Raw genomic sequence first — 13700 nt, forward strand, 5'->3', positions numbered from 1 at the left:
GGCTGATAGACTGCTCCACAATCCCCAGCACACCTGTGTATGTGGAGCCACCTGTCATAGGAGTGAAAAATGTATCTTGAGTTATAGAACTGCAAACTCAGCAACGCTTCTGCAAAGGATCAGAGGAGTGAAACGGCCCTCATGTTAGGGTTTTGTTGCCAGAAGGTTTCTCACCTAAGGAAAAAAAAACCATGAAAAACTCGCTCAGAAAGTAATTTTGTCATTTTTACAGTATTAGGACCACTAGAAAATATATTACCATAGTAATGAAAAATGTCCACACCTAAATTATAGTGTATAGTAAGTTGGTTGACTCAGGTAAAAATATTCTCTCTTATATACTGCTTTACATCAAAAAAGAATGCTTCAGTAAAATGAAGGGTGAGCTGGAGAGTGGAGCGAACACAGGACAGGAAAATCAAGGCTTGCAGAGGGACCAAGGAGGAATCATTCCATATCCTGTACTCGCTATGGATGGCAAATGCTTCCTAGCTCTCAAACCACCACAAGTGTGATATGCTGCAGAAGTGATCAAGGCCATGGTCAAGGGCTAGAATCTACATGAGAAATCTACTGGGTAAAATTCTCAGATGATTTTAGGAAACTGAGGGTACCTCTGTGGATGTGAAAACAGTCCTTATTCATAGAATCATGGAAAGGTTTGAGTTGGAAAGGACATCAAAGACAATAAATTTCCAACACCTTCTAATATGGGCAGGGATAATTGATCCACATAATATGACTGTAGGGAAAATTGTTACATAAACTGATTTCTGCCTGTTTCCTGAGCTTATGAATGCCACTGTTTGCCTAAAAGGATTTTGTGTGTCTGGCGAGCCAGTTTACACAGCCCAGTGTTTTCTGTCTAACTGTGGCACGCTCCAGTGCTGCAGTGGGAAGCGAAATAAAAACAGAAGAAACTAGTTGTGGAAGGAGTTTTTTCCTGGTAATTGGTAGAAGGTTCAAGCATAATTGCTTGTAAAAATGATGCAAACAAAAGATGATTGAATCTCCTCTGAGGCACTTAAGCTATCAGCACATCAGGTAACAAGGACTCAAATTACAAATTTAATTTCTCATTTCTGTGATTTTGTAAATAGTCCCTTTCATAAATTTGGAAAATTCACATCTTCAAATGGCATTGATCCCTTCTTCTGATGATTCTTCTTAGTAATTTCGTCACTCCCCATATGATTAGAAGTTTCTTGTATTCATTTACCTCCAACATAGTCTAGTTATTTTTTTTGTTTACACTGCTTCTGTTTTCATATTTACCCCTACATTATATTATTAAGGATTTAGCATATAACATGTCAAGCCTTGGATAAATTTGACTATCAGCTTCATATTAGATCTTTTGTCTGATGGCTGTTCCCACAACCGGGCGTTATACGTTTTCTTTACCTGCTCTAGTGTAAATTTACTTTTGTAACCATAGCTGTCCCAAGCAAATGCTCCCAAAGAAGGCAGCATCTTTATTTCACACACTCTTACTGTATGAAATGCTTTTGTTCTTATAAATATTTTGCTTTATGAAAATATCCCAAACCCACATTAATTTTGTCACAGCTGTAGTGCTGTAGTAAGTGATGGGAATTTCCTTAAAGCCTCCAGCTGATGAGCCCAGTCCCATATTTATGTCTTGAAGTATTTATGTTCAAAGTAGATTTACATTTATTCATCTTTGACTAGATAAATTTGTACTTTGGGCTGTTCACTACTACTCACTCCTTCATTCTTTTGGTTGTGTTGTAAGGCGGAAGGAAAAGGTTTTGTGATCTTGTTGCCCTTCTACTGATGTTTCACAGAAGGGACTTCTCCCATACCTCTGGATGCAAGACATAGAAGCTAAAGATCGGAATGAGAAAGACACAGGAGTGGGGCATGTTTTATAGTTAAATGTTTTATTTATTGAAAAGTACCAATCTGGGTTAACTTAATCTACTTACGAACCCAAATATATTTTGATTTCCTATCCAACATGTACCCTGAAAAAAAGAATTAAAGAACTGGGATTTTTCATTGAAAAAAACCCCAGATCCTTAAATCTCTACTTTTATTTTAAATAAAATTGTTTTTATTTTGAAAAGAGAAGTGCTTCTCTAACTCAGGAGCATAATGGGGTAATTTGAGAATTTTGACATAACCGCAAATGTTTGCTTAAAAATGCTCTCATTTTCAGAAGAAAACCACACATATTTTCCTTTTGTGCAACCTGAAACCAAACTCAGGCAGCAAGTGAAAAACAATGGTATTTGTACAGCTTTAGTTGATATTAAAGTGCTCCTATTTCTTGCGGTGATAGCTGTGCAGAAGGTTCACAGAAATCTCACCCCTTGTGCCATATGTTTCTTTTTGTAACTCATTCTTTGCTAAGTAGAAATAAATTTCATTCTTTCTAAGAAATTTCCCAATTGGTAATTTTCCATGGAAACCCAAACATTTGTCAAAAACTGTGGAGCCGCTGAATGAATGAAAATGTCTCCTTCAACTCCTCTTCATTTTTAATCAACTCCAACCAGAGCTAAGGCTGCTTTTTGCAGGAGCAGCCCTTATGTTGCTGCAGTTGCTGAATATTCTAGGACATTATACTTAATCAGAAAGTCTCGCTCAGAACTGAGATGTAAGCCGTGACCAGCTGCAAGCTTTTTTTCCCTGATTATTTATTTATTTGTTTCTTTGCTGTTAAGGTGCAAAATGGAGAATATGCCCATATTTATAAATTCAAAATCTAAGTGTCCTGATAGTTATAAAGAATAAGAAGTACATGGTAAATATTTTTGTCTGGAACAGAGCAAAACTGGTTTCAGTTCTCGTCTCTTACACTACTTTGCAGTGTGACTTTGGTCAACTCAGTAAATCATTCTGAGCTTAGTTCTAGTCAGCTGTAATGCCAAGAGAATAGTGTTTCTTTTCTTCCACCTGTTCTGTAATTTATTACAAACTCTTTGAGGCAGCAACTGATTTTTCGTGTTCGCCACTTTCTGTGACGCTTAGCCCAGCTTTCTGGAAATAATTAATTTTTCAGTTCATGATCATTCTGAGAACTAAAACAAATTGTATGCGGGTGAAATGAACTTTCCCCTCTTCACCATATTAACCAGGTAAAAAGTAAGTTTTGGCTGAATGCGTTACACACCACTATTTTTCCAATTCAAAATTTGTGTTCAAATAAACTCTAAGGAAATATAAATGTAAACAGTAGTTTAATTAAATATAGATCTTATTATAACGCTGAAAACTAAGTTTGAAATAAAATTAGGAGTAAGTTTTCTGACTAGAGGGATATTTTCAGTTGTTGTGTTTTTTTTTTCCTGGCATGAGTGTCTGAAACATTAGCGTTATAATTCTCCTGTAAGAATATTTTTCAGGGTTATGATCCAAAATTTGATCCAGCTGTGTCCAGCATGGTAAGAACCTGAATTTTTTTTAAGGCAACTGGAGGTGTTCTGTAGCAGTATGAGATATTGACCTCACCAGTTTTTAAACTCTGCAGCCCTTCCCTGTACGAATGTAATGAGGACTCAAGAGTCTGACCTGCTGATTAGGTAAGGGAGTTCAGAAGCCATTTCTTCAGCCTTTTGGAAAATTGCCCTTAAATTTGCTGGTGATTTCCTGTGTGTATACATGTTGATGTCCTGACATGACTTAAACACTGAAGTAATGAGGAAATATTGACTTCCACCCAGATGTCTGCTTCACTGAGCAAGTGTTGGTCAATGGATTGATGCAGAATTAGCAAGCATCTGACTCCCTGTTAGGGGAGAACTGCCTGCACACAAGCAGGCGTTTCATTGCATAAGTGTCTTTGGTAGTGACTTCTCACTGCAAACTAGCAGGCTTTTATCTGCAGAGATGTCTATGGAGTGAAGAAGGGAGCATACATGATTACTAGATATGAGGGGGACTTCAGTTCAACTCTTTGAAGGACATTTTTAAAAATCCATCAGTTTTAGCATTTTAATTAATTCTGGTGGATTTTATGCATGCTCAGATTAGGATGTATGGAATTTTAAGCCATTAATGTGTCCCTTTAAGTCAGAAATGCAACAAGCTAGTTGCAATATTAACACCTAAACTACTCAAGGCATGCAAAAGATAGTATTGCAGTAGTAATATTATCTCCACTGGGCTACACAAGTCAGTGTGGAACTCATTTAGCCAAAGGCATGACCAAAACACTCAAAGAGTGAATATAAGCTCCAATTAAAGTCAAGGGACCTGAGCTCCAGCTGCTCTGAATCAGTGTAATTCTGCAAAAAGAAAAAAGTTGGCATAGTGTCAGTTTATACATGTTGACCCCACAGGCTTGGCTCTGTTAAAATATGGATGTGGATACTTTCAGAGAATGGCCCTGCAGCATATTTGGCAAGTGGATGGATAGATAATACCCTGATACAGAAATACTTCTTGGACATGTGCTTAAATCCTGTTGCTAATGAAACTAATGGTATGTTTACATCCACAGGAGGCAATCTCTGTCTGAGCCACTACATTCACTTCTGAGCATGGATCATGGTTTTATCTGACTTAGATTTTAGTGCTGTTTTGAGGGAGATGTGTTTCAAAATGTGGATTTTCTCTGTGCATGCATATTCCTTGCTCTGAGATGGAATTTCATGGTCTTGTGTGACTCCTCCAATGCATCTGTTAATGGTTGCTGACGTACCACAGCCTCACACACTTTACTGGTAACAAAATTGCTCAGGGTTTATACGTGCAGACATGTTAGAGAGCAGTGCCTGGCTTCTGATGTGTCATAAAAAATGTCTTCAGAAACAGTTCCGTGGTGAAGTCACAAGTTGGAATTTTTTATCATCATCAACAGACTGAACTAATAGCTTTTGTCATGGAAAGGGGGAGGAAAAGCTTTTGTCTTTGCGAGTACTTGTATGTATAGTGTGTTAAATAGCATATCTTTTCACATGGTATGACATCCAGGTATGAGAAATACCTAAAAGACTTGTTAACATCACTGGTCTGCAGGAATTAGCACAGTTGGAAGGGAACACAGATCTTGCTGAAACACAGCATGATCTAAACTTCTTCAGGTTGTTTTAAAAGCATGGCTCTGATGACATGGAGTCAGTAAAGATTTCAGTTCACCCCCTGTAGAAACAGACTGTGTTAGATCATCAGTTCTGGAGAAATCTCAACTGGGTCACTGCATTTCTCAAGCTTTTCAAAGTTCTTCCTACTTTTTCATGGGGAAAATCTTGTTTCAATTGTGTATGGGATTTTTCAGGCTCATTTTTGGTCTGTCACATTACGTGCCAGTGGTTTCTTTTGCCATGGACAAGGTTATATAGCTGTGACACATATAAATTGTTTATTATGTGGGTGAGATATGAGAGAAAAAGTGTACCTGAGAAGAAATAGATCTATTGTAATCCTGTGACTGCATCATTTATCTTTTGCTATTGACTCTAGACTCTACCTTCTCTGGGATTTATTTCAATATTATTTGTTCAACTTTCAGGACCAACCAGTCTTGTAATACGCATCATTAAACCCTTCTAGGAGTTATGCATGCGTGTGTATGAATATATATATGTGTGTGTGTGTGTGTGCATATATATGTGTGTGTATGTATATATATATCTCCTTTGTTTAAAAGCCCCTAAAGTACATCCCCATGCTGTTAGGTGTATGTTCCACAGAGTTTGGAAGGTGGCAAAGCATGGGGGCTGTGGTTAGACCAACTTCACCACTGGTCAGCAGTGCAGAACACCACAACACACTCAAATGAACAAGCTGCTCAGGACGTAACCGCCTGAATTTTCTCTGTTTTTTCCTTTGTGCTGGAGTGGTGCTCAAGCATGCCCACACTGTGTCTCCAGCTCTACAGTGTGATGTGGAATCCAGTCTGGCTCCCCCTCAGTGATGGGAGAGGTCTGTGGGAAGAAGTAACTGGGGTTTTTTCATCTTCAGCTGAAATATCCCATGACTTTGCTGTGATATATGGGCAACCAGGAGGAACCCGACTCCTGTCAGTGCCTTGGAGAAAATCCTGCCAGACTGTCTTTTCTTTTTCATAGTGAGCATGCATTTTTTGGTTCTTTTTTGATGGTTGGAGTTTTTAAAAATCTACTTAAGGCCTTACTGGTTTTTGTTTGACTTGAACCTCTTACCAGCACAATAGACAGGTCTGTGGACAAAAGCCAAGTATATTTTCAACCTGTCCATTTACCAAAATGAGAAGGAGGAAGAAGACTAGTGGTGCTTGAACAGTGATTATTCTAGACTCAGAAACATAAATCTGTGATGTTGAATTGGTGCTGACACTTCCTTCTAGCAACAGTTGTCAGATCAAGAGGAACTCTATTAATACTTTGTGTCCTAGTAGATGAAGGGGTTTTATTTTTCTCTCCAGAACAGAAAGTTGTCAAGGCTTAATCTATACTGTGTTGAGTCCTAAGTAGATGAATTTGACCATGGAAGGCAATGAAATGTTTTGCTGTGAGGCCTCTCTTCTCTGTCTGCCTTATTCCCCTCACACTGGCATCATCCAGAAACCTGCATGACTTCTGACACTTCCCCTGGTGAAACTTCTGTGGTTAAAGGGATGGGGATTAATTTGGGAATATATAAGCAGCTTCCAAAGTCATGCTGGCTTCGGACCAAAAATGTTGTCGCTGGATGCAGATTCTTATTATCTTCTTGAATAAGAGATATAACCAATGGGTTCAAAATTTTGAGATGTCAAGTGAAAATGCCTGAAACCATGATAAAAACAAAAGCAGCACACATCATGACATAAAGAGTATGGAAAAAACCATCAACACAGTTGCATCTTGTAGCGGAACATTTATGAACAATTCTGCTGTTATTATTTTTTCCATGGGATGCCACTGCAATTACTTTCTTCCTGATGCCTGATAAAAGCCAAAAGAATGTCTTCGTTGCAAATCCGCTTTATTACTGCCAGCCAAATTCTCCCTCTAAACTTTAGTTCATAGACGAGAAACAACGATTCTTGCCATAAGCAGAGAAAAGTTCTCCAGTTTTCTTTTGTTGTGAAACAGTTGAAAGAGAAGCTGAGCTCTGTGGTGAGTCCTTGTCACTTACCACAGGCCACATCCATCTGTGCTCAATGCATACTCTAGACAAGTACACGCAGGTGTTCCAACTGTATGTGCCCAGGACTAGTTTCCAGGCGTAAATATCAAAAGCAAAGCAAATAAACACAGTGAATTTTAAATATGAAGTAGTATTGTCACTACATCTTTTTAGAGACAAAGGCGTATCCAGCAAAGTTAATGAGAATAAAGTGATTCTGCCAGATTATTTAAGTGCAAATTGGATTTACTCGAAGGCTATGTAGAGGATGACTGTGGATTTTGTATTTAGCTATGTTTGGTTCGTTGAAACTTTGTCATTGAAATCACAGATACTCTCAACTTTGATGCTATATCAGGATACAATAACCAGTAGAGGGAGCAAAGGCTTTTTAACAGTAAGCTGTTTGCAAGAACTGTGTGACCCTGTAGGGGGATCAGGAGGGAAGCAAACTTTCTCTTTGCTACTTTCGCTCCCTCAGGAATGGAAGAAGAGGTGAGAGAGAAAGGTTTGCAGACTTGGAAAAAAAATAGACTTGTGTGTTACTTTCAAACTTGGAAATTCAGCCCCATAAATAAAATGCTACCTCACTTGGGGAGAGGGGGATAGAGGAAACAAAACCAAACACAACCAACCAAAACCTACAAAACATTTAACAACGAGAGTTACTATGTTTTTTCCCTATTTGTCCATGTTTTCAATGCCAAAACCATTTTCATATAATGGCTGGGATCATTATGAAATGTATCCTGTGGTTTTGGCCACTTACACAAAGTTCTGTCACAGAGGGCTCTGTAATGACAATTTTCTGTTAATTGCTATCTAAAAGGGCCAACCGTTGTAATTTCAGCACAGTCTTATTCATAGATCAATATCAGTTACCTTGGCCAATTGTGAACATGTGGGGAAAAATATCAAATTAAAAAATGATGGAGAAAATACTGGGGTTTTTGATCTCACTTCTCTGCTTTTTTAATTTTTTAACCCTTCTATCTGTAGTCCTTCAGGTTTGCATGCAGATGATTAAGGTCCTGTAAACTAAGATGCCAGCAATTTCAGATCTGGCTAGTCCCTGCCCTAAGCCTGCCTCGTCATCTCTGGAACAGCTGCAGATTTTTGTGCTGAGAGACTGGACCAAACATATTGAAGAGTGTATTTGGTATGCTTTCAAAGGGCTAGGCACATTCATCCCCAGCCCAGAGAGCTGGAGAGGAGCTGGGGGGGGGGGGGGGGGGCAGAAGTGTCTCAAAGGAGGAGAGGGCCCTGCTGACGTGAATCAGGATTTAATGAGCTGACCACCTGCTCTTGAAATCCTCATATGCAAGATATTTGAGCTTATGAATTCAGACATGATACCTACAGGCTTTTCAGCTAATCTTGTTGTCTGACAGCACAGTCAAAAAGAATGTGACCTCAGGAATAGAGAAGATACCTACTTGATATCCTGGCAGAGCATGTTAATAAACATTTTAGCATCAGCAGTGCCTGCTCAGCAGTCTGTAAGTTAGGAGGCATGTAAGGTTACTTCTTAGCTCTAACATTTATTCTGTTTTGTAAACTCCTCAGTTTCAGGTTTTGGATTCACTTGAATCCTCAGTCTTAGGTGGTAATATGCAGCGTAAGGGCAGAGAGGGAGGTGTGTACCACAACAACATCTGCAGACTTGTGCATGCAAGCACAAGACTAACTTTTGGAAACAAAGACGAAAGAGCCATAAGGATTGTTTCCCACTGCTCTGTTTTAACCTTTCTATATCTGTCTTCCTCCAAACGTGCCAAAAGTGAACGGCTCTGCATCCAAGATAACTGTGTGGCACAGAGGGCCCCCTTCTGCCCTGTTATCGACAGTGCTTGTGGTACCGTCATCCTCATGCAACATTCTCTCAATTCAAATAACTTAAGAGAAGCTCCTGTTTAAATCAAGTGGCTGTTGTACTTACGAAGCAGCACTCCAATTAAACCATGCTATGGAATATTCCTGGGGCCTAAGACATGCTATAGAAGGTTGCAGGTCTTCCTTGTCCCAACAGGGAAAGTGTTACTTCATGCTTGCAGAGAGCTTACCCTGAGGGCCTTCTGCCCACTGTTTCCTTGGTAGAACCCATTGCTGTGGAAAGCCTGACTCCAACTGCTCCTTTCTCCTGAGCAAAATGTTTCTCTTAAGGTCAGGAGAAATGTGAAGTCTTTGTAAGGATGGCTGGAATGCAGTATTCAGAGCAAGGCTCGTGGTTTTTTTCCCCACACTGTGCCTCTGCAGAGAAGTTTAGGCATAATTTCCCTTGTTCAGGAACATTAGTCCTTGTTATTTTTCTTCTTACTCAAACTTAACAAATTGAGCTGGAAATGTGTCCATTGTCTGATTGAATGGGAACATTAGCAGTATGATTTCCTTCCAAAGGCTGATGGCTTTGATCCCTACTTGAATTCTGAATGCTGCAGCAAGCTTTCTTTGTTTGTGATCTCTGACTATCTTTTGCATTTGCATCTTCACCTGTTCTTGTTGTTACATCTTGTCACCTGTGCTGTTCTCGGTTCAAGAGCACATAAATACAGGTGTGCCAATATATATAATCTAGTCTATTTCTTGCAAGTTAGGAACACAAAGCAATCTGAGAGTAAAAGAGTAAGAGATCTCTAAGATGAGAGGGGTAAAGAAGTTGACCTTTCAGCTATCCCCAGACACCTTCTATAACTATGAGCAATCCCATTTAGATGCCCAGGTGGTGATTTTCAGAGCCTCACAGACTGCTCTGTAGTCTAACGTTACACAGAAACCTCTCAAGCTCTGTTTTAGAAAGTGGTTCATTATTCTGCCTTTGTTACTATTTAAAAATCTCATAGCTCAGGAGGCTGGACAAATTCTTACAGTCTTCAGTCTAAATCTATTTTGGCAATTTTATACCTATTAGTTCTTGTACAAATGTACTTATTTTGATTAATTATTTTTGTTCCCTACTGTTCTTTCTTTCACTCCCTGATATATTTATAGGCAACAATCACATGCCCCTTAGCCTTAGACTAGGTTAGCCAAGTTTTTTAGTTCTCTTATGTAAAAAAAGGGATTCCTCATTCCTCTGATTATACTAGAAGACTTTCACTGCACCTGTTCTGGTAACAGACTCATCTTTCTGAGTTTGGGTGATCAAGGAAGTGTGCAGAATTACAGGTTTCATTGTTTGTCTGTGCAATCATGTTCACCATTTCTGTTGGAAAGCTCTCTCATGATCAGTTTTCATCCATTTCCTTAAAACAATGCAAATAGTTTTTGTATTAGAAATTATCATTAGAACTGTTCCTACTGCATATGAACTTTTGGTGCAGAACAGTTGCCCTAGGCATATCCAGCTTCTGAGTAAAATAAGTTAGGGACCCTCTTACTCACATGTGTTTTTCCCTTAATGATTTCCCTACCATGCCTTCTGAGTGAAGAGTTTCAGGAGAGGGGAATCAGGTAAATAAAAGCCATGTCACAGCACATGCACACTAGGGAGCTAAGTTAAATCCTGCATTTTTGATTGCTGTGTTTTGCAGACACAACATATTTCTTTCAGCATCATGTAAAGTACTGTAGGCTGAGGCAGTGCTGTGCAAATGCTGGCATGCAGTTGGAACATTTGCTTTTCTTGTGAGTGATGAGCCTATTTACAAAATTAGGCAGATCATCCAAATGGATGTCAATGGGATCTTTAACACTCACCACCATACCTTTAAACACCCATCTCTGATGGATGTCACTCATTTTGTCAGTCCCACTGAAACACTTTGGTAGTGAAATCTCAGTTTTTACCGTGGTGGGTTTGTGGAAGACTAAACTCCGAACTTGTTGATAGTACAGAAGGGACAAAATCCTGTGTGGAGGGAAGAAAAAACATTCACTCTGATAAAAGGGAAAGGTGGTGTTTTTTAAAAAATTTGTCTTTGCTTATTTATTACACTCATTTTAAATGGAAGGTCATTCATACTGCTCAAGGGCACCTAATGGTTAAAGAAGTCTTGAAACTGCCAAGAAGGACTTGGAGGTGCTGGTGGATGAGAGGCTGGACATGAGCTGGCAATGTGCACTGACAGCCCAGAAAGCCAAATGTGTCCTGGGCTGCATCCAAAGCAGTGTGGTCAGCTTTGCCACCTGCATCCAGCTCTGAGATCCCCAGCCCAGAAGGAACTTTGGCCTGTTGGAATGAGTCCAGAGCTGGGCCACCAAGATGATTAGAGGCATGGAGCTCTCTCTTGCCAGGAAAAGCTGCAGGAATTGGGTTTGTTATGCCTGGAAAAAAAAAGGCTAAGGGGTGACCTAATTGCAGCCTTCCAGCAACTGAAGGGAGTCTCCAGGAAAGATATGAAGAGGGACTTTTTACAAGAGCATGTAAAGATAGGTCAAGGGAGAATGGATTCAAACTGAAAGAAGGTAGGTTTAGTTTAGATATTAGAGAATAGGCTGGGGGGATTAGAAGTAGATCTTTAAGGTCCTTTTCAATCCAAGCCATTTTATGATTCTAATAAAATCTGCTCATTAACAAGATGAGGCCTTTCAAACACCTTTTCAACTCTGAAACAAATATGGAGAAAAGTGTAGTCAAGCCCTCCTATTCTTATTTCACATTGCTAATATGCACCCTAATTGATAGCACAGCAGCCCCTGGGGTGAGCTCCTCAACTTCTGCATATTTGTTAAGCTCAGCTGATGTCAGTGAAGCAGTGGTGATTCATATGAGCAGAGGACATGGCCTCTGGAGTTCAGAGGAGCTACTGTAGAATAGCAGGCCGAAAAGTGATTTCTGAAGGATTTGCAGTTAAGCTAATGCCTAAAGCCAATAAGGAGGAGGTTTCTTTATGTGTTTAAGTCCTTTTCTTTGAGATACTCAGTAAGCAGCGTGTGTCTTGACATTAACAGAAAGTACAAATACGACAGGTGAGTGTTTATCAATTCCATTTACTGTATATAGCAGAGTAGACATATTGGCTATGCTAATTTATGAGTTTGGCTGATGTGATCCAGAGAGGAAAAAAATGTTTTAATAGAGGTAAAGTATAATTTAAGCTTTATTATAGATGTCAAGTTTATTGAAGTGTGACACAAAGAAATTTTTGGGGTGTTAATGGTGTATCCACAAAGCATGAAATAAAGCCAGGAACAAAATAAGGGTGTTTTCAGTCTTCTTGCTTTGTCAGATCAGCTAGAAAACAAATTTTATTTCCAAGAAGAAAGGATATTAAAAGAATAATGGCTTCTTTCATGAAACATGGTTAAATGTAGGACATCCATTTGGATAAAATATATGTGAAATGATGGCTGGTTATTTCTTTTCTTTGTTGTTGTGTTTGGCTGTCTTTTTTCTGTTAAGAAACAAAGCTTTTTTTTTTTTTTAATATTTGCTTTCATTGGGATACAGAAAACCTACGGACCATTAAAGCAGGGGAGGACACTTTTAGTTTAACTCACAGTTTTAACTGGAGCTAGCCATGAAACTTAGGTCTGGATTGGGATCCCAGATTTCACAATTACTTCCAGAACTTTTCCTCCAATTAATATTTACGAGCAAACATGTGTTCTATAGTTTCGCAAGCCTAGTATGTACAATGCAAATAATGGGTTATATTTTTGCAGGGTCTCTTAGCACATTAGGATTTCTGTCCTGCTGGTTGTCATTGGAAAAAATAAGAAAGATATTCTGGCAATGAGTTAATTTATCTGGAATGCAAAATGATCTTTTTTTCAGTTTCAGAAGAAGAAATAAGACTTTATACCAGCAATCTCAAAAGCCATGTCTGAGTGGCTGATCCCAAGGCATGCTGTGATTGTATGAGGTGGTTTAATTGGACATGCGGGTCCGAGTTCACTGTTTACATGCACACAGCTATTTGGAAAGGGAGCTTGTTAATGAAAGTAGAAGAAAAACTTGAAGGAAAAAGCACATTTGGCATTTAACTAGCAAAAGATTTGCTTTCTTCATTAAAGTCATTATAACTGAGCTCAAGAATTGCACATGCACAAGGGAATTACTTGAATTAAGTTAATAAAGTTGTACTTTATTAGGTGTGAGTGGCCTGATTATTCCATTTAGTAGCGTGATATAGCCTGAGTTCAGATCTGTGGACTGGAGCAAGCAGGTTATGAGGATGAAGCTGTGAAGCTCTTGTCCTGTGCACCTCTTCACCTGGGTAAGAGGAAAGCTTTTGTTTCTGTTTTTATGAAATGGGACAAAATAAATTGGTTCTGTGCTGGCTAAACCAGTAATCAATAGAGTTTGTTCTTAGGAAATCTAGAGGAGAACTGTTCAATTACTTGGTGGAAACTCTACATGCACCTCAGCTGTCTCTGAACGTGTCAGGCCTGGGGAATATACGGCAGGGTTTGGGAGTTATTGCATGTTCTTTTCAGTGCAATTGGCTTTTGTTTGTTTCCTTTGTTATTCAATTCTTGAAGCAAGATTCAAAAAACAGAATTATCTGTATAGCTGCAGAGCACAGAGGACACTAGTAATAAGCTGCTTTCAAGCATGCAGTGTTATCTGTAAGGTGAAATGCTAAAGAGTACCACCTACTTGGTATGTAAATATCTTGGTTGGTAATGTTTATTAAAAGGTCGGGTTACTGATGAGTGCTTTTTCTGATCTGGGTAATGCTCTTAAAATTTTTCCAGTT

At 39.0% G+C, this 13700-nt stretch overlaps 1 long non-coding RNA gene across 1 annotated transcript in view; it reads left to right on the forward strand.

The window, feature by feature from the left end:
- Positions 1-13212, forward strand: part of LOC116442120 — a 53798-nt gene extending 40586 nt beyond the window's left edge. Inside the window, exon 5 of the long non-coding RNA XR_004239409.1 lies at positions 13093-13212. This is a non-coding gene — a long non-coding RNA (uncharacterized LOC116442120). The remainder of the gene's footprint in view (positions 1-13092) is intronic.
- Positions 13213-13700: the final 488 nt, after the last annotated feature.

The sequence above is a fragment of the Corvus moneduloides genome, chromosome 1, assembly GCF_009650955.1.
Source record: "Corvus moneduloides isolate bCorMon1 chromosome 1, bCorMon1.pri, whole genome shotgun sequence".
Classification (NCBI taxonomy): domain Eukaryota; kingdom Metazoa; phylum Chordata; class Aves; order Passeriformes; family Corvidae; genus Corvus; species Corvus moneduloides.